Below are 22258 nucleotides of genomic sequence, written 5' to 3' on the forward strand. Positions count from 1 at the left end.
CCACAGATTTTCTATGGGGTTGAGGTCTGGAGACTGGCTAGGCCACTCCAGGACTTTCAAATGCTTCTTACGGAGCCACTCCTTTGTTGCCCGGGCGGTGTGTTTTGGATCATTGTCATGTTGGAAGACCCAGCCTCGTTTCATCTTCAAAGTTCTCACTGATGGAAGGAGGTTTTGGCTCAAAATCTCACGATACATGGCCCCATTCATTCTGTCCTTAAGACGGATCAGTCGTCCTGTCCCCTTGGCAGAAAAACAGCCCCATAGCATGATGTTTCCACCCCCATGCTTCACAGTAGGTATGGTGTTCTTGGGATGCAACTCAGTATTCTTCTTCCTCCAAACACGACGAGTTGAGTTTATACCAAAAAGTTCTACTTTGGTTTCATCTGACCACATGACATTCTCCCAATCCTCTGCTGTATCATCCATGTGCTCTCTGGCAAACTTCAGACGGGCCTGGACATGCACTGGCTTCAGCAGCGGAACACGTCTGGCACTGCGGGATTTGATTCCCTGCCGTTGTAGTGTGTTACTGATGGTGACCTTTGTTACTTTGGTCCCAGCTCTCTGCAGGTCATTCACCAGGTCCCCCCGTGTGGTTCTGGGATCTTTGCTCACCGTTCTCATGATCATTTTGACCCCACGGGATGAGATCTTGCGTGGAGTCCCAGATCGAGGGAGATTATCAGTGGTCTTGTATGTCTTCCATTTTCTGATGATTGCTCCCACAGTTGATTTTTTCACACCAAGCTGCTTGCCTATTGTAGATTCACTCTTCCCAGTCTGGTGCAGGTCTACAATACTTTTCCTGGTGTCCTTCGAAAGCTCTTTGGTCTTGGCCATGGCAGAGTTTGGAGTCTGACTGTTTGAGGCTGTGGACAGGTGTCTTTTATACAGATGATGAGTTCAAACAGGTGCCATTCATACAGGTAACGAGTGGGGGACAGAAAAGCTTCTTACAGAAGACGTTACAGGTCTGTGAGAGCCAGAGATTTTCCTTGTTTGAGGTGACCAAATACTTATTTTCCATCCTGATTTATGAATAAATTCTTTACAAATCCTACCATGTGAATTCATGGATTTTTTTTCACATTCTGTCTCTCACAGTTGAAGTGTACCTCTGGTGCAAATTACTGACCTCTGTCATCATTTTAAGTGGGGGAACTTGCACAATCGGTGGCTGACTAAATACTTTTTTGCCCCACTGTAATCTACAGTGGCATTAAAAAAAAACCAAAAAAACCCCAAAACTGAGCCCATGGACTCCATCTTATCAAATTTGGACATTTACCCCACTCTGATTGAGCATGATATAGTGATGCAAACAAAGGTTTCATTAAAAAGTTTTCTTTTCTTATGTATTTTAAGAAAGTGTCCAAATAATTAAGTTTATTATTTCTGCTCTGACAGGGTAAGGAAGAAAAGACTGCTTGCTCAGTAAAATCAAATTCAAAGTAATCTCGTTCCTTGAATCTTAAACAGCATTCTGTTGCATACATTTGTCTCATTGTCTGTTTGCACATTCTTTAAATGACCGCCATCTTGTGGTCTCAGTTGACTATTATCTCTGGAAGCTGGCTTAACTCCACTTGCCTCTAATTCCAGTAGAATCTGTAGTGCCATGGACGTATCTCATTCCTGTTAACAATTGTTGGAGCTTGTAAACCTGAGAGGGCAGAAGCTTTTTCTGGAAACTGAATGCATAGGCATCAAAGTCCGCTGGTCTTTGATGGCTAGCTTTGACATCAGTGTGCATTTTGGAAACAGAGAAAGTGAACAGGCCACTGTGTTTTAGAATGAGTAATAAAGGGTAACTTACAAATTAATTAAATAATATTTCATATTTACTTTATTAACAGGTAACCCTCATCCTATGTGTTGGAGAAAAGCATGATGGATGTCTGATTATTTTATTTTTCGTGTCAGTTATCTTATGACCTGTGCCTTACAGCATCTAGTCAGCTCAGCAAGCATACTGTTTGTGGAGTTCAGCTCAGCCTTTAACAATGTCCAGGGGTCCTGCAAGTGCAACTGTCTCAGCTATCTGTGCCAGATTCAATCTGCAGGCTTTCTGAGAAACAGACGTCAGCAGGTGTGGCTAGAAAAACACTTCTCAGACATCCGGACTGTCAGTACTAGAATGTCACTAGGATGTGCTCTCTCACCCCTTCTCCTCAGCCTCCACACTAATGACTGCATCTCAAGAGTGCCGGCTGTGAAGATCCTGACGACACCACTGTGGTTGGTCTAATAACTGACAGTAATGAGTCTGTTATGAGGAAGTTTAACAGCTGGTGTCCAGATGCAGTCAAAGCCACCTGTTGCTGAAAACAGTAGAGAATGTGATGAACTCCTCCTCGCTTATCCACATTGGCCCTGAGGTTTATAGTTACTCAAGTTCTTGGCTACTAACATATGCAATTTATCTCTACATCACGTAGAGAGCATGGCAGCGGCTGTTCTTTTAATAACTGCTGAGAAAAAAACTCCCAATGATCACGTTTCACAAATTTATCATTAAATCATTAAATGTGTTAATCCTCATCTGACCATCTAGTCTGACTCCTGAATCGCAAAGAAAAGAAACAAACTTAAGGGCATGGTCAACAAAGGCAAGGTTTATTCTGCCAGCACTTCAGAGAAGCTCAAGCAAGCGTGCAAGATTTCTGCAAACCCCTCTCATTCTGAGCAATACCTCTTCCACTTTCATCTGGTGGAAGACTCAGAACCATCGAGGCCAACACAACAAGATATGCCAACCGCTCTGTTCCCAGAGCTGTGGCACTCATTAACCTCAATAGACTCTCTGGGCTTTACAACTGTGCAATGGCCATGCAAATGCCAGTATGAAAAATATACTAGAAAGAATAGATTCTAATTATGTTTTTCACATTTTGCCCTTAAGTACATAAATATTCATACTCACTGCTCTTTTCCTTTACTTTTTACATTATTATCATACTGTTTTCAAAATGGAATGACTTAATTTCTCTTCAATATATGTTTATGTTATTTTCTGGTCTGGATAGTATATTCCACATATGGGTACAGAACTGTGCAGAATTTTCAAGTCACCTGTTATTTCTTTATATTTTGCTTCCAAGGAGCTAGAATTTCTTCTATTTTCAAGTGGTCGTGAGCAGTAAGCTTTCTGAAGATTTGCCCTAGAGAGTGACTGATTGACTCAGTTGAAGGTCAGTTCTTGTTTATTTCTCTCCTGTTTGAGCTAGTTCACACTGAGTTATGACTCATTCATCACTCCAACATTAATGAAGCACTATAGGATCAACTTGACAAAAGACAGCTAACATCCAATGAAGAATTTTGAATGCCGTTCAAGAAATCGATTCCTGAAGACTACTTAAAGAAAAGACAAAAAAGTTCAGACTGTGGTGAAGAATAAAGGTGATCATACCAAATACTGACTATCAAGATCATTAAATTGTATATACTAAATTTCCATGAATGTTTGCTCCAGCAGTGTATTGTCACGTTTACATAGAGAAAGGCAGAAAGCTGAGACCCCCATCCCCATTCATAGTTATCAAAACGTATGTGATTATGATCATATGAGCAGTAGAAGATAGCAACAACAAACTGTTGCAGGAATTACGTCTGCCTCACTGAGTGGATACTGTGGCTCGACTGAAATAGAAGGCAGCAAATCAGAGACTTTTGGCTCCTTGCTATAATTAATTAATTATAATTTCCTTTGACTCCAATTAAGTAATTACTTAATTAGTTTCTCTACCAATAAAATTTTCAATAAAAAAATAATCACAACATTCACATAGATGTATGATGACATACAACTATTGATCTCTCTGAGCTTCTCTCTGAATTTCAAGGATTACTTCATCCGAACCATCAACATGTCTCTTAGACCCCATCCTTACAAGGTTTTTTAAAGATGCTCTACCACTAATTAAAGCTTAAATTTGAATAAATTGATAAATGTATCTTAATTAATAGGTTATGTTATCCTGGCTTTTAATGTTACTATAATTGAATCATTACTGTAAAAACCTTTACATGATCAAGCTATTTGAGCTAATTATACACTTAAACTAACGTTTGTAAAGAAACTAAGACCTTTGGGGGTTTTTTTCTTATTTTTTTCCTGGTCTGTTGTTTGAATAGCTCAATACTAGAAATATCACTCATAAAATATGTTCCAGCCATTGCTCTCTCTGTTATTTGCGGATTGGTTTTTATGGGTCCAAGAGCAGTTTTGCTTTGGTCAGGTGATAAGAAAGCGGGCAGGGGAGAGGATACATCTGTCTGGCGCTTGGCAAGGGGAGGCCTGGTTGTGAAACATTGAGTCAGCTAAATGTTTGAGCCCCGTCAGCACCCTGTGGTGCCTTTACAGTTTAATACAGAGGGCCAAGACAGCCTGACAGAGAGAGCTGCAGTAGCAACCTAATAAAACACACATGCACTCAGTTATGTGCCGATACACACAAGGGACAACTGTGTTGATCGCTCTTTCAATCTTAGAAATTACAATCTTAGAACCCTTTGACTATTCACAGTTCTTCTTTGGCAAACTGCAATATTAGTCAGATAATCCATTAAAAAGCACCAAAAGCACAAACAAAATGGAAAAGTCCACACAAGCTGGTGGCTGAAACCATTGCATTTGAGGCTTAGTATTGTCATTTCCTGGAGCTGGAGGATAAGATGTGATCAAGTTAAAAGTAGAGTTGTCACGATCCTGGGTCTTATCACCCAGGGGTTTCATTTTCTTGTGTTTTGTCAATTTGTATTATGGTTTGAGTCCACTTCTTAGTTTAAAGTTTAGTCCTAGTCCCTAGGTTGTTATGTTTAGCTTTTGGTTGTTAGATCCTCCCCGTGTGTTCCCACGTCCCTTATTACCTTCTGGGTATTTATGTCAGAATCTTCCCCTGTTCCGTATGGCATTGTCCCTCATGGTTGTGTACATTTCCTCATGTCTTCCCTGTGCCTCAGCTTTAGTTTCTCACAGTATAGTTTTGTATAGCTCCTTTTGTTCCTGTTAAAAAAAGCCGTGCCTTTTGAGTTTATCCCCATGTGTTGTGAGTCCTGCATTTTGGGTCCAATCTCTTGCCTGCACACAGTGATTCTTGACAGGAGTGTTGACAACTGGAAAGCTGTTTATTTATTTATTTTTTCACTTGGATTGGTTTTGTGGATACAGGATACACTTCTTTTTCTATGAATACTCAAAACACTCACATTCATACAACGCTGTCATGCAGAGTCGCACAGTAAGGAATTTGTGGTTCAGTATCTATTCCTGAGACACAAGGCATTGAATCCCCTGTTTTCTGATTGATAACATGACTGATAGCAAATTACTACTGGGCTCAAATTCAAGTCAATTTTTATATGAAATCATAAATCATGTGGTGGAATTATAATGCTGCTGAAAATAATTTGACAAGGACATCTTGTTTTTAGGTATCCTTGATCTCTCTTTTTTTTGTTATTATTATTGTTCAATCACACTGTGCCTTTCCAAACCAGTAGCACAACCACACTCACACAAAGCAATACCCCAGTTTCCCCCAGCATATGTCGATGAATCTGCACAGAGTTTCCTGCCAGTGGCACAGTTTCAATAGCAAGCCACAGGCCACCCACATGACGTATTCCGCCTCTCCTCCTTTTTGTATTCTGTAGAGTTATGTGCTTACTCATCCTTTGTATCTTCAGCAAAGCTTTTGTTTTATGTTCTGCTGGAAATATGAGCAGGAATTAAAATTACTCAGCCAGCTGGTGCAGTTATTGTCATGGAGTCGCAATTGCATAAGTTGAATTTCCGCTTGTTTGGTTAATTTTTACTCTTTTGCGACTCTTTTTTGTGTCTCTCACTGCTGTAATGTATGCACATAATTGTGCAAACAAGGCATGAAGAAATCTCCTACTTGAGGCATTGGTTTATCAGCTTGTCTGATCTGTGATTGAGTTTGCTAATGGATTCTCAAGAGGTCTGGCAACTATCACACAGGCTTGACTGGAATTTGCACAAGTAGCATTAATGAAGTGTTACACACAACCCTGTTCTCTCAGTATTGGAGTAACTTGACTGCACATGGCTTCTGACTACTGGGGAAAGTACCATAATTCACCGTTTCAGCTCTTTAACAACATGCCAGCTTCTTAGTGTTTCCTGAGGAGGTGATTGACAAATTAAACGCATGTCAACCACAGGTGCTTATTGAAAGCCTCCTTAGCATGTCTAGTCAATCCACTGGAGGACTGTTACCTTGTTAAACCATACTGACAAAGACAACATAGATGGTTGCTTATATGTTTCTAGAGAAGAGGAGTTTAAACTAAGTGGGTACATGAAAATTATAAAAGGATGGAAAAGTGAATTCTTTAGTATGCTGGGTACTGCATTTGCAACTTTGAAAGAGTCATTTTATACTCTGTACTATATATTCATAAAATGTTGATCACATTTAGCTTGTACAGCCTGAGAGTCTACATACTTAGCATATATGAGATATATGTATGAGACTATACTAAAACTTGGACATAAAATTACATCAATACTTTTATATGAAATATTGTGTTATGATTCAGTGTTATGGATGTTTTGCACTGTTTTTGTCTGCCACACCAGAGGGTGGCATAGTTTGTGTCCTGTGTTATTGCTGTTATGTGAGTTCCAGGTGGAGGCTGACCATTGTTGGAGGACTGGGAGAGGCCGGCTATAAATGAGGACCCTTCTTCTTTTACTTCCTGTTCCCAACTGTACATGTGTTCTGAAAGCTTTTGGCTGTGTTGTAAATAGTTTGTTGTAAATAGATGTAAATAGTTGTCAATATTTTTTACTTGGTAGCTGTAGGGGTGAGAAGCCATTTTCTTTTGGAACCTTTTCTCCTGCTTTTGGTTAGGGAGGCAGGTAAGAAACCTGTGTTTTTCTTTTGGGTTTTTCCGTGTAGGCAAGCCAGTTGCATTTCATTTCTAGAGTTTTGTTTGTTGTTTTGGCCATGCTACATTTTGGGACTTAATAAACTGACTGGCTGTTGCAACATCCGTGGCAGTTGTTTTTGGTTTGTCTTCCTTGAGAGCAGGGAGTGTGGGGGCATTTTCCTTTTTTTATTTTCCTTGTGTTGCAGGCCGGTTTTCCCCAGGGCTGGGGTGTAACAATTGCTAAAAGCATGAATCTCATGATGACATTTGAGGGAAAGCCAAGATGTTTCAGAGGGTTTGAATTAGAGTCTAAAGCAGGGGTCGGCAACCCTGGGCACGCGTGCCACAGCTGGCATGGGAAGGGATAACTGATGGCACGACCATAGCTGGACTGGCCATAGGCCCACCGGGCATTGCAATGGTAATTATTCATTTTTATGGGCCGATTTTTTCTTTGTTTGTTCAAACACATTTTCACTGCTCGTCAAACACATTTCATTGCAATGTTGACCCTGTGTGAGCAGGGTGGTTTGTTTTTTTTTGTTTTTTTCTCCCCCCCCGGACAGCCTCCTTCCGACTAGTGAGTAGACGGCTTGTGGGCCCTGAGAGTGTCTCCCCGTGGTGAGGAGTAGGGTAGGAAGTGTGGGAAGTGCCTCCCTTTTTTGTTTAGTAGTCTTCTTGCCTTTTGTTGCTACGAGTGTTTCCTTTGTTTCTTTGGCATTATTGGTAAGTTAATTGGTAAGTTAATGTCGTTTGTAATAAACCTATATCATTCGTAATGAAACTATATTAATACAGAACAACTCTGTCTGTTTTCCTTTTCATTCTGTTTCCGGACTCATTTGTTACTGGTCCCCTGTTGTGTGGTGTTAGTTCAGCAAGCATTACAGGTAGGAATAGAGGATTACCGGAGTTGACTCCTTTCTTTCTTTTTCTTTTTTCTTCTTCAAAACCACAACCAGAACAACATACTCACTAGCGCCCTCTAGCGCTTCTGGTAAATGCATCTACAGAACAAATGCAATAGTATGTGTGGACACAACATCCCCTCACTCGCATGCCTAGACCCCTTCGGGGGGAACGTAACAGATGTCCTTACTGAACCATCAGAGCTGAACAGGTGATGGAGAAACAGGTTTACCTTTTAGGTGACATGAATGAGTTGAAGGAAAGTTATGAACTGTTTCTGAGAGACAAATAACACCAGGATCCTTTTCTAAGTTTCTTAGCTAGCTAAGTAACTGTGCAGGGGCGCGTCTAGCAAAGTTTTGCCAGGGGGGCAGGTAGGGCATTAACAGGGAGAGGGGGGCACAAAGAAATACTTTTCTTTCTTATTCTCATTTAAAATGTCTGGCTTTTAATAAATAATTATCTGAATCTTACAACCAAAGTTTTTATCTGATGTAAAATGTATAGAAATCATACATATACCAACAAGACTGTACATCACTGTCACCACAGCATTTGTTTTCATTCAAAGGCTTTATGGCTTTAATAACTGGTGGGTCGGTCTCTAGTCAAAATGACCGGGCCAATTTTTTTTTGTCCCAGTCCAGCCCTGGGCACGACACGCAGTGAATTTATCTGAGAAGGTGCATTAGAAAAATAAATGGCCAGGCCAGTGGTGCACATCGCAAATTAGCTTGCATAGACACATTAGTTGTGCCTCTTCTTAATGATGGTATCTTAGCTAACAACCCCAACTACCAGATTCAACTTGTAATTGGCTAAAAATAACCTAGCCTACCAGTGAGAGGGACATTGCTAGCTGGCAGTTTTTTTTTTTCATTTCTGATCAAACCAGAAAGCTTTAATGAGCAGCTAGATTTGTCTCGCATTAACTGGTTGGTGTCCAGCCAGTTAATGCGAGGACATCATAATGCAGCTGATTGAACTGAAAACCTCAACTCTGTGAGGGTCAAAGTTTGCAGAACTACAAACGCAGCTGGAACCCATAGCTGTGCCTGTTATTGTAGCTTGCATTTCCACCTGCTGGACATCACTAGCTGACAAGTTTAACTGTCTTCAGAACATTGCAGAGGCCTTATTGACAGTATTTGGCTCTACACATCTGTGTGAGCAGACTTTCTCTCACATGAAGACTGTCCTCAGGTAGCCGTCTGAACGCTGGACACTCGGAGACCTGTGTCTCTGAGTGGGAGACCAGAGATCACATTAACATGTGTATCTCTGTATTAACAAGCATGCCATATTGGCCCAGTTTATTTTTCTTATTATTGTTGTGAGGAGACCATAAATAGCATTTGCATTTTCTGTTGTACAGTTCATTTGCTGTCATGGAGTTCTTGTTATGGATAAAAAGTGTCTTTTTTTATTTCAAAATAGCTGAGAACTATTCGCTGATAGCGGCCAACATCTGCAAACAAATATAATTCTATAAAGTTGTTGTGTGTACATGTATATGTATATATGTACACATATGTATATATGTACCTACTAAGTAAAAAAAAAATATAATCAGCACAAATAAAATTCGTCTGGGCATTGAGCTACATCTTGCTTGAGTGAGGACAAACATAAACTGTTTTGAAAAAAAAAATGACCGAACGATTCAATAAGGTCAGGACTATCAGTACATGAAACAAAAGTACGCTCGAGATATTCAAACTCAGACAAATAAGCACAAGCTCAGTTTTTGAAATATCAGAAAACCCAAAAGAAAGTCTGAAAAGACACACTTCATTATAAAAATAAGCCTGTCAGTGGAGTCAGAAGTTATTGAAAAGGACATCATCAAAGAGCTGATGTTACATCCAGTAATTGGTCCAGTACTTGAGGCACTGTGGATTCCCAAGATTTTATCCAGTGCTGAAAAGGTTTCTTTGAGATAGAGAACGACTCTGTCCTGTCTGCTGACTAGATCATCAACTCAGTGAATATCACATAGGTAAAATGATTCAACAGTAGATGTAGGATTTTTATGCTGAGGAGTGCTTTAAGTGCCTTCTGTCTTTCTCCATGTCTTATTTTATGACTCACTTAGTCGTATACTATCATTCTGGAAAAAAAGCAGCACCACAGATTCTCTATAATATAGTTGAGTGCCACATAAAGAAACCATCCTCCAGGGCTGTCTTACAGCACTCACTTCTGGTTGGAAACAAGCAAAATTTCAAGGCAGCCCATGCTTGTGATGGTTTGCTACATCTGAAGGAGTTATTGCAGTGTTTAAATTGCCTTTTAAAAGGTTACTAAATGCACATTCCTCCTCACCATTTTGCGTGAAAGCACCTACAGTTGACTGAGAGGGCAGAATTGTTTTGGCTGTCAAGGTATTTAACCCTTTAAGACCTACCATAGAACCAAGTCCGCCAGAGCTTATATTGTATTTTTACATGCTGTGGAGCCATTTTTGGGAGCATTTCAAAAAAGAAAAAAAAAAAGAAGAGGCTTATCCCTCAAAACTGTAAATACAAAAAAGTTGCACAAAATAGTTTCCTACCACAGGAAACTTATTTTGAGTGTCTTCATAGTTTTATTTTTGAAATACACCAATTTTCATATACTGCAGGAAAACGAAAATAAATATTATAATGCAAATTTGCAAAATAACAGCATATGCATCAAAATAAACTTTTTCCAGCAGTGCAATATGAGTCCTAAGCATCCCAGAAACGACACAGAAAGTCATAAAGTCAAACATAACTTTTAAAAACACCAGTATAGGCTCATGAGGCCTTGATGGTAAAAAACTACATTTCCGCAAAATGACGTCACTTCCGGTTTCGGCCAGGTCATGGCGGACATGCGACAGTTCGCGCTGATGGACGTAGGAAGTGTTACGAACAGCTGATCGGATCGGCAAAGCGTGTTTCTGGAATATTATGATTTTGTTGCTGCAAGTGCTTTTTATGCAATTTTTGCAAAGCTATATGTGGATGGAAACTGTGACCTTGGACAAGCTGATGGCATAAGATGTAAGTACAACTTCTCCGGTTTCATATGCAAAAAAAATTATTGCGCTAGCTTACGTGGTTGCAGTGCTACCGGGATTTTAAAATAGTTACGCAAAATGGAGTGTGTCCGCTCCGACCGGCTTTAAAAGGTTAAAGTCAGCAGGTCAAGACACACAAGCTGATGGATGTCGCCTGCCTGCAAAGGAAGGCACTTTACAAGCTACCAAAGACACATGGGCAGACATAGTGAGTCTGGAGGTCACAGTTGTAAATCTTACCTTTTTAGGAGCAAGGACCAGCATACAGGTAGCAAAAACCAGGACAAGCTGGAAGGTCAGTTTTTCTTTCGCACGAAGAAACTAAACTACATGGAGTGTGATGAAAGTGGAATGAAAAAGGGATGGAAACCTACATGAAGTGGCTGTGGTCAGTCAACCAAGTGGTATACATCCGTTTGTCAACACCACAATCAGTCTAGAAATTCCAAAACTGGAATTGCTTTAAACAATGAAAACAAAAAATGAGATACGACATGGACTTTAGTATCTTTTGGTGTGGAAAACGCAAATCCCATTAATATTTCTCTTCTTGTTTCAAGTCTAATCTTGCGATAAGTCTTTTCAGGGTGTACCCTGCCTTTAATCCTATGACAGCTGGTATAGGTTCAATCCCCGTGTCCCAGAGCTGAATAAGTGGAAGAAAATGGATGGATGAGTTGTTAGCATATAGCCCTGTTTCCAATGAACCCACTATACAAAGCAAAAGAAGTAACATGACTTCTGTCATCTCAAGGTCTTGCCTGGTTTTGAGGTCCATTTGTTGACACAAGTTGCAATTTTGATTGACTATTAATGGTTTTATGCACCTGAAGGTCTTTTTCACTTCAGTCTTTATTCTTAAAAACTAATTCTGTCATTACAGTATTATAATACTATACTCTATTATAATACTATACATGGAAAACTCTAAGTGGTTACTTTTTCTAAAAAAAAAATCCTGTCATTTTATGACACAAATGAGGCGTTTGGAGGGAATAAGCGTTAACTCACTTGGACTGAGATGAAACACCTAAAATCTTCAATTACTTGTGAGTGAAAAATTCAACAAAGTTTATTCTTTTGACCGGCAGCAGCAAATCATGCTGCTCTCAAACGGAGAGTTTTATTTATCAAACCAGGAAATGAGCGATAATCAAAACTGAATGAGTTCTGATTTTTGAAGTGGCTGCACTGAATGGCAAAAAGTGGAGAAATCTGGTTGTTAGTTTTGAACTATTTTAAAGTCACCACACTTTATAGCCTTTCCATTCTCTTCTGTTGTTTTTTTCCAAGTACCTTCCACTTAAAAAGGTGTGAACACTTACCTAGAAGCTTTTCACAGGCTTCGAGTGTGTTCACAAATATCCCCTGTGAGCTGCTGATGGTACACACCATTGAAATTCATCAATGAACCTGCTGCACCATTTGAAGTTGATTGTCATCTATAGTCCCAGTGTTCAAATACAAAACAACAGACTATATTGTATTGTTATACATAATGAATTGCTGCTGAAATATTTAATTATAAGATTTAAAAGCTTATATTTAATGTTAAGTAAAATGTATTATCTTTGTAGGTTTTTCTGGTAGTATGTGATTATCCCACCTGATAAACTATAACATTCCGAGAATCACTTCCTGTAATTTCCCCCCCAGTTTTCTTTTTAACTGTCTCCTCATTTACATTATTCGCAGAGACAGTTTTTCAACAGCTGAAATCTTTTTAGTTTCTACTCATCTTTACGTTCATTTCCATAAGCAAAAACATTCCCTATCACTCGCTGCATTATCTGTATAGGTAACCCCTATGTTAAAATTGGCTTTCCATTCCTTTAGGATAAAGATTAAGAAAAAACTGTGGCAACAAAATGTTAAAATAATAATAATCCAATCACATATTTGCCTGGCTTCTTCAAGCCAATCAGCCTTCACTTTGTGTAGTTTAAATCTGTGCTCTCCATCATTCTCCCTTTCAGATTTGCATTCATGCAACCCACCTCCTCTCTATTACGACCACAGGCACCTCAGTCAGAGCTCTATCCAAGTCTCTAACTTCATCTTCAGTGTCTAGACTCCACGGGTTCCTGTCCTAAATCCTATCACTGCTGGGATTCTATTCTGCCATCAGAGTATAAACACTAAATTCAGTTGTTCAGTACTTTCAGTTCCTCTCTTATAATTATTTAGGTTGGGATACATACAGTTCAACAAATTAAAAAGTGTTGAAAGAAGTGGTGGTGAAGCATCTTGAAGGAAGAAATGTGGTTGGAAAAAAATCCACATCCCATTACTGTATTTAGAGACAACTTAAACATTTGGTGAAATGAAATCATAAAAGATCAACAGCATAACTTGTCTCTATGTTTAATAGTAAAAGTAAGAACGTTTCCACACACATCTACTCACATGCAAAGAGAATTCAAGGGATTATAAGGTAAGTCATGTTTTATCTATTGCATACCTTTTGCCTACTGTACAAGTCTATGGGGAAGTGTTATGAGCTTTGGTTTCTTCAGTTTGTTAGACAAGTTCTTTGCCCCAAAAAAGTCAGCTGATTAGTTGAGTATATAGAATGATTAAATTTTTCCATCTGTGTCCTTTTTTGTTCTTTGATGTGTGTTCCAATATGACGGTGCTAGGATTGAGCTGGATAATGCCGCAGCCAGTATGTCCCATCATCAGAGGTAAAGACTGTCCAATGAGCTATTAGAGTTTGTTATTTAACCTCTGAAATGAAATCACTTGAATAAGGCAAAAAAAAAAAAAAAAATCACAGAGATGAAAAAGACTAAATTTTTTTTTGGAACCTTCAAATATGAACAGATATGTTTTTGTGTTTTAAGTAAGTGGAAGTAAGTGGGCTACTCTGGTTAACTTGCACTGCTGTGGTGAAGTTTACATTAACAAACTATGTTGGACTGTTGCAGTAAAGCTGTGGTGTTCGTGGTCAGTGCATCAGGATAACAGGTATCAATTTAAGTTTAAGCTGATGATTCACTCACTGAATTCCACCTTTAATCTAGCATTGTACTGTTTAGGGGCTTGAAATCCACCACGATAGCTCATGCAACATCCTCTTATCTCATTTAATTCAATAAGCTAAATTCATGAAAAGCAGCAGCACAGATCAGGTGATCACAGCCTTTATTTATTGATACTTCTCCCCTCTCTGCACCATTACAACTGATGCTATTGTTCCCCCAACTGTGGAATCCCATTATAAGCCCTGATTATACAATCTTTTTGTTTTGCCTAGGCATGGAGGCAAAGTCACCTACAACGTAGGCAACAGCTGTACTTGAAAGGTGAAAAGGCTGTACATTTTTACTTTCATTTAAGGAAAGAAGTTGAATCAGTACTTGCACTTTCAGCAGAGTATTTTTAGCACAAAGTATCTGTACTTCTACATAAGTGACAAATGTGCGTAATTTTGTCGTGTCTGCATACATCACAGACAAGCTATTTTCAATGTTTAACTTCTGTGTCTGTCTGTGCTGATACTAGGAAGCCAGATATACTTCCCTGCTAGATAATTTAGATCTTTGATTATGTCGCTCTCAAACATTAAGGAAGATGCAAAGAAGAGGGGGAAGAAGGGGGATTGCAAATTACATGTGATTTACTGGAAAAAGAGTCATTTCTCCCATTGCCCTCCTCAAATCTCACTTTGACCCCCATACAATTGAAAACATGGATGTTAAAAATTTATTTGAAACCATCAGGGAAAACATCCTGTATAAAACACTGTGGAACGTATTCACAGTACAGTGCTTAACACAATTATTAGACCACTACCCAATGTAAAGTTTGTGCACAACAACTATAATGCACAACTTCTTTAATTTTAATGCAAAGAACTGTTATGTATGCCCCCCTCAAAGAAAAAAAAAAAAAAAGCAAGTAACGTTAGTAGTTTTGATTAAGATGCTTAGACAAATATCTAAAATATTTTTGCTTTCTTCCTTTTATGACAAGTGGTCTGATTAATTTGCTCAACACTGTATGTTGTTAAAACCTTCGTCTTATATTGCACTTACCTTCAAATGTATTTTTTCTTTTTTTTCTTTCTTTTACATGCTGTAAAAACCCCACCACAAATCCGTCTGTATCTTTGACTGCTTCTTATTTAATATTAACCATTAGGCCTTAAAGCTAAAGTTTGTAAAGGTTAGTAGAGTTAAACACTACTGTGAAGTTAAGTGTGGACATTTTGTAATCTGATTTGGTTGACAGCACTGGAAATAGCACTGCCCAACTGCTGTCATTATTCTTGTCATGGTCCTGGGTCATTTTGACCCAGTGTTCTTAGTTTTCCTGTGGTTTTGTATTTTGTTCCTTATGTTCATTGGATTGTTTGGTTTGGTATTTGGATCCCCCCCCGTGTCCATGCTGTTATTGTGGTGTTTGTTCTGGTACCGTGTTCCCGTCCTTTGTGTTCTGTGTTCTCCTCATCCCCTCGTGTATTCATCCTTGTTCTCTGCCTCTCTCTCTGTGCTCATCTCTGTGTACTGTGTTGTGTTCAAGGTCCACATCTTGGTGTCAGTATTTTCAGGTTCGTGTGCTCCCCGCTCTGTCACGAGTAATTGTCCTCAGCTGCGTTCCCCGTGTGTTCCCACTTCCTTCATTACCTTCTGTGTATTTATGTCAAAGTATCCCTTTGTTCCATGTTGCGTCGTCCCTCTAGGTTGTGTGCATTTCCCGTGTCTTCCCAGCACCTCAGCTTTAGTTTCTCCCAGTATAGCTTTGTATGACTGCTTATGTTCCTGTTAATAAAGACCTGCCTTTGAGTTCATCCCCGTGTGTCTAGAGCCGTGAATTTGGGTCCTCTCTTGCCTTCACACAATCACCGCATGACAATTCTGAGTCCAACACACACACACACACACACACACACACACACACACACACACACACACACACACACACACACACACACACACACACACACACATAAGAAAGTAAGCAAAGTTATTAAAACATTACAAAGACGTATCCCATGTGTAATAACCCCAATTGTTCTGACTTTGACAGAAAAATTTGTTGTATTTGTTTGGAAGATAAGCTTTCAGGAACTTAAATGGGCTTGGACAGATTGGCTGGTATTCGCCAAACAGAATTAACATTAAAAAAGGAAAGCTGATAAGAAAATTTAAAAAGAAAAAAAAATTCTTTCTCCCTAAATGCATAATAGATCAGTGAGCACAGCTTGCTTGAAGCTTCAACCTTGTTTCAATAAAATCGACAACAGTTCAATAACGCAAAGGTTCATCATCAACAAATCCTCTTATAATATTTTTTTTTCTGTTGTGTCACAGAATGTAGCAGACTTAAATGACGAAAGACCAGTAGACTATCCTTACTATTTTAATTTTTTTTGCGTCTAGAACAATTGTCCCAGCAAATGTCCTACAAAATATTACAGTGTAAGTAGTGGCAAATAAATTTTTAGGTTTTTTTGTTCAACATGATTTCATGGGGAAAATGAGTGTGGGAATTGGCAGAACAAACCTTTTATACATCCTGTTTTATAGACATTGTACTGTTGGACTTGTGACAAGTATACAGCGTAAGGCTTTACTTTTCCCACTCCCTTTTCCATGTTGGTAATATCTGACTGAATTGAATGTTCTGCCTTGCCAGTTCACACTCAAACACTACTAAATATGATTTGCATTCTCATTTCACAGATGAAACTACAGCTCATGAAGAGAAGAGACACAGATGGTAGAGGTTTTGAAGGTTCCCCTAGATTGGAGAGTCGTCACGGTGGCTTTACTTCCGATATTGTAAGTCCTCATCATTACCCAGCCAGCCAGGGTTATTTGTATCCATTGCTTGCATACACAGAAATCCCACCGGTTGAGATTAACCCAGTATTAAAAAAAAGAAAAAAGAAAAGAAACAGGTACCAAGGTAAGCCCACCCAGGAAATTGCACAAATTACACTTTGGAGATTTGCTTAGCATGGAAAGAAAGTGTTTGAATAACAGAATGACTTCCTCAGTCAAGAGAAAAGAAATGTGTTTCTCATTTGTGTTGCCAGCTGTTGAGGTTGTCATGATTGTGTCTAAATCCACAGCAGTGTGGGTTTGAATTGCAAGTGCTGACAACAAAGAGGGTTAAATCATAGCACCCTCAAATTACTGAGATATTAAAAGCAGACTCTTTCCGCAATGTCGGACAGAAACTTTTCCACTTGAACAAAAGCTTAAGCTTTCTTCCTTCAGAAGCCAAAGCGTTTATACAGCCATCAGACATGTTTTTGAGTAAGTAGTTTCAGAAAGAAAATGAAGACAGAAAGGTCAAACACTCTGAACTGCTCTTAGTCAATACCTGTGTTCACATCTTGTGCAATCCATATTAAATGTAATACACAATACTAAGAGTCTGAGGATGCCTACTGACTTAGACTACAGCAATCTTATGTGTTCATTTCAAGGCATACAAATAAAACTAAACAGGACAGCTTAATTCATGCAGCTAATGTCACAGGGCTACTAGGCCAGTACTGGGTTCTGAATGCACACATGAACAAAAATTGACAGTTTAAAACACAGTTTATTTACAGCTCGAACTCGGATAGAAGGAAGCACTGGGAGTGGACATCACCAGAAGTGGGTTTCTAAGAAGAGAGGACAGTAGTGTTAATCCAGGGTTTTCACACAGGTGGGGATGAAGGTTACTGCTGGGGAGTTGGTGGTAATGCAAAAGGAGAGCTTACTTGAGAGGTGAGGTTCAGGTTAAGGTGAAGGTTGCCAGTTGACCCATATGGAAAAAAATCTTATAAAGGTTTGTATCTGTCTTGTGTGAAACGTGTATGAAAAGAGTGAAAACAGATATAAGATCCCTTGAAAAATTATATAAATGGAACTTGTATGTTTTGGATACTTCCTAAAACAATATATGAAAATAATGAGAAAGTGGCCACTTTCATGAGTAAATCATATAAGCCTTATATGATTCACTATATGTCAGTCTGCCCCAGGGCAGCTGTGGCTACAACTGTAGCTGCCTCCACCAGTGTGTGAATGTGTGTGTGAATGGGTGGATGACTGGGTGTGTAAAGCGCTTTGGGGTCCCTAGGGGGGACTAGTAAAAAGCGCTATACAAATACAGGCCATTTACCATTTACTATATGAAGCAAGCTAAAGCTGATGCAAGTCTTTCATAAGTTTTTCCTATTTCTTTTCCATATGGGGAGTCCCAGAGGGAAGAGGGTTCTGGTTTTCTTTCTCTGAAACATGGGAAGCATGAGACACGGGGGAAGGGGGGGCGCAAGCAGGAAAAGGTCCAGCGGTTTGAGTTGGAAGAGCAAGGTGGAGCAGACCAGCATCACATGACTGAACAGGTGAATTGTGAAACCTGGACAAAGGCCGAGAACACATAGAGACAGCATAGTTAATATATAGGACAACTGGATGCTGCAACCGAAACATGGGGAATCAATTTACCACTGCAGATGAGAAAACAATCCGACGGGGAGTGGAGGCTCGAGCTTGTTCTTAAATGGTGCTCCTTGATTGTTGGCTTTTCAGGAACAGACAAGCTTGGTAAGTGAACCCAACTCTGCCTGGAGGGAGGAGCCCAACCCGATGTGGACACAGAGAAATATCCCAGCCATGATCCCTATCCCAAACCATGAGAGCCAATACAATGACATATTTACAGTAACTGTTATGTACAGCTGGTATTCCTCTATGTATTTCGTGCTATGTCAGTTTTTTGCTCAGTCATGACACAACGTATAAATCGACTTGGAATACCACAATCCACAATAGAGTGGATGCAAAAAGGCAGATGTAGCTTTTGAGTCTAAAAAGTAATGCTACTTTGGAAGTGCCTTAAACCTGCATTCTTTCTCATGGCCCACAGGGAATTATTTCTTTGTTTGCTAAACAACATCTGGTTATATAAAAGTCTATCAAAAAAACAGTTTTGCTTATGCATTGGCATCAGTAAATACTTTCTCGATGGGTGTCTGGTCTCAATTGCAAGAAGTGCCTGAGCGAGCTGAGAAAGGGGCCTTAGCCTTGACACATACTTTTTAAGAAGTCAAATCAGTTGATTGAAGCCCAGAGGCAGGAGAATCCCCACTGTCCTCAGGGTATCAGCACCCAGGTTGAAGTTCATTGTCGTACAGACCCTCCCATTGTCTCCAGGTTGGAACTCCATCAAATCCAGCCAGTAGCAGTTCCCAGTCTAGAGCTTAGCCAGCCACACCCAATATTAGATTCTAGCTCAGGGCCCAGCCGTTTAATATCAGCCCCTAGCTTGGAGTTTAGCCACCAACAGCTAGCAACACATTAGTGCATGGATGTAAGCCAGCCACAATCAACACCATGTTACAGCCCAGAGCCCATCCAGAAGCAGCTGACAGAATCTTCCAACACTGAGTCTAGGCAACCACTACCAGCAAGGGAAAGGAAGATGGAAGGTAGGAAAGATCAGATTCTTTGCCCGAGATCCAGTGAGAAAAGAAAGTGGCAAACCATTGACTCGGAACTGGCTCTTATACTAGGTCAACAAAAGGGTCCACTTGAAAGGAAGTTGGAGAACCTGGGAACCATCATCTACAGCTATGGGGCCGAGTGGTTTGGGGTAAAGAACAAGACTCAGAGACAGCAGAAATGCCCTTTAAACCAGTTGAAGTCCAGGAGACAGAGGGAAATTGACAGATTAGTGAAAGAGAGAAGACAACTGAGGAAACAGTGAAGGAGAGCCTATGAGACAGAAAGGGAGGGACTTACTGCCCGGCAGGAGGAAATAAAGCAACAACGTACTATGCTGCAAGGAGCAGAACACCTCACATGACAACATAAGAATAAAGAACGGACAAGGACCCTTTTCTACAACAACCCATACAGCTTTGTTAAGGGCCTTTTTGTTGAAGAGAAGAGCGGGTGCCTCAAAATCCCCATAAAAGACCTGGAAGATCATCTGAGGAAAACTTACTCTAAGGATCCGAGGCATGAGCCAGTTACCATTCCGAGTGATATGCCGCCTATCCAGGCACCTGAACACCAAATGGACATAAGACGACCTACATGGAGTGAAGTGGAGAAGGTAGTGAAACAGGCAAGAGTAGCATCGGCCCCAGGACCTAATAGCATTTCATATAGGCTCTATAAAAACACCCCACGAGTCCTCAAATATCTGTGGAAGCTGATGAAGGTAGCGTGGCAGAAAGGAATGATTCCAAAGGCTTGGTGAAGAGCAGGATGTATTCTGATCCCTAAGGAGAAGAACTCCTCATCCATCAGCCAGTTTCGCCAGATCAGCCTGCTGAACGTAGAGGGAAAGATCTTCTTCAGTGTCTTGGCCCAAAACGATCTACTTTTCTGCAAAGAAACAACTATATTGACACATCAGTGCAGAAGGCCGGCATCCGAGGCTTCTTGGGATGTCTGGAGCATGCCAGCGTCATCTGAAACCAGATTCATGCTGCCAAGAAAGAACAAAGAGACCTTCATGTTGTCTTTTTAGACCTTGCCAACGCCTTTGGGTCAGTTCCACACGAGATCTTATGGATGGCCTTCAACTATTTCAGCCTACCAAACCACATTGCTGGCCTGGTCAAGACCTACTTTCGGGATTTACAGTGTTGTGTGGCAGCTGAGAACACCACCACAGCCTGGCAACACCTGGGAATTGCACGATTTTTCCCCTTGGCATTTATCATGGCAATGGAGTTCGTTGTGCGGGCATCTCGGTGGGTAGTGGGAGGAGAGAGACTCAAGAGTGGCCTTCGTCTTCCTCCCATTAGCGCCTACATGGATGACATGAACATCATTACAACAACAAAACCATGTACTAGGCGACTGCTACAGAAGCTCCAGGAAAATATTGAATGGGCAAGAATATAGTTCAAGCCAAGTAAATCTCGTAGCATCTCCATCATAAAAGGAAAACTGACAGCCAAGCAATTCTATATCACTGGAGAATGAATTCCAATAGTCTTAGAGAATCCCATAAACAGCCTGGGACGGTGGTATAATGCAGACCTCAATGATGCATGGCAACTAGAACAAATAAGGCTAATGACCTCAAGCGGATTAACAACACAGTACTCCCAGGGAAACTGAAGCTCTGGTACTTCAAGTTTGGGTTATTACCCAGACTACTGTGGCGGTTGACAATGTACGAGGTCTCACTCAATCATGCCAATCGACTAGAGAGCCCACATCTGTGCTACAGGCCAAATCTACTCTTTGGCATCGTGACATGGTGGGTCACGTCCAACAGGGCAGAGGAGGATTTGGTCTTGGAGCAGTAACACCTCGGTGGCAACAGGCATCTGTAACTGAACGTCGAAAAATAGTGGTGGAGGAGGTGCCTCAACAGGAGGAGCACTGGCCAAGCAGGGTCACTGGATGAATTGGGAGAGTATTGAAAAGAGTAAACTCTCATAGTGACATACGATGTGCTATCTTCCCCAATAAATCTGCAGCTGTGGTTTGGAATGGACCCATCTTGCCCCCTGTGTATAGTCCCAGCCACACTCAAGAACATCTTGGCTGGTTGTAGGACTAGCCTTACTCAGTGCAGATACACATGGAGAGACAACAAGGTCCTCAGGTGTCTAGCCGAGAAAATTGAGTGCAAAAGAAAATCCATCAATGCTCAACCTTTCAGGAACCAAGAGGAGGGTCAACCAGTTTTCATCAGCATTTGTCTGTAAGGAAGACAAGCTGAAGACAAGCCCCTCAAACCTGGACCTGGGCCTGCTGAAGGTTGCCAGGGATTGGCAGATGCAAGTGGACTTGGATCAGAGGCTTTTTCCACAGAGATTGTAACAACTACTCTGCAACCAGACCTCATCCTTTTGTCTATCTCCCAAAAACTTGCGTACGTCATTGAGCTGACGGTACTGTGGCAGGAAGCAATTGAGGAAGCATTTGAGTGGAAGAAGCTGCGGTATGCCAACTTGGCAGCTGAGGCAGAGGACAGAGGCTGGAAGATCAAGGTGCGCCCGGTGGAAGTGGGGTGCAGGGGCTTTAACTGCTTAGAGAGATTGGGATCAGAGGACAGGCGCAATGGCAGGCTATAAGAGAACTAGCTAACAATTCCGAGAGGACCAGTCACTGGCTATGACTAAAAAGGGCTGACATCACTTGGGCAGATAAGGCAGCTAGCTAACCGCGAGACACACGCCCAGGATTGATCAACCCGTGGTGGGCCTGCCTCAACAGGGGGCGTCAAAAGGGTAAAACATAACATTCGAAATTTCTCTGGTTGACTCCTGGGGACTGTGCAGTTAACCTCATGGTAGTGAAACCAAAAGGAGGAGTGAAATAAAATAAAATAAAAGTGTTCCGCTCTGCTCTTATTCCCTTTTCTGGGAGGCAGTGGGGAGGTAGAGCGTACAGCCCGATCCGGCGGGGAGGTGTGGGAAGCCAG

This window comes from Rhamphochromis sp. 'chilingali' (genome assembly GCF_963969265.1).
Source record: "Rhamphochromis sp. 'chilingali' genome assembly, chromosome: 3".
Taxonomy (NCBI): Eukaryota; Metazoa; Chordata; class Actinopteri; order Cichliformes; family Cichlidae; genus Rhamphochromis; species Rhamphochromis sp. 'chilingali'.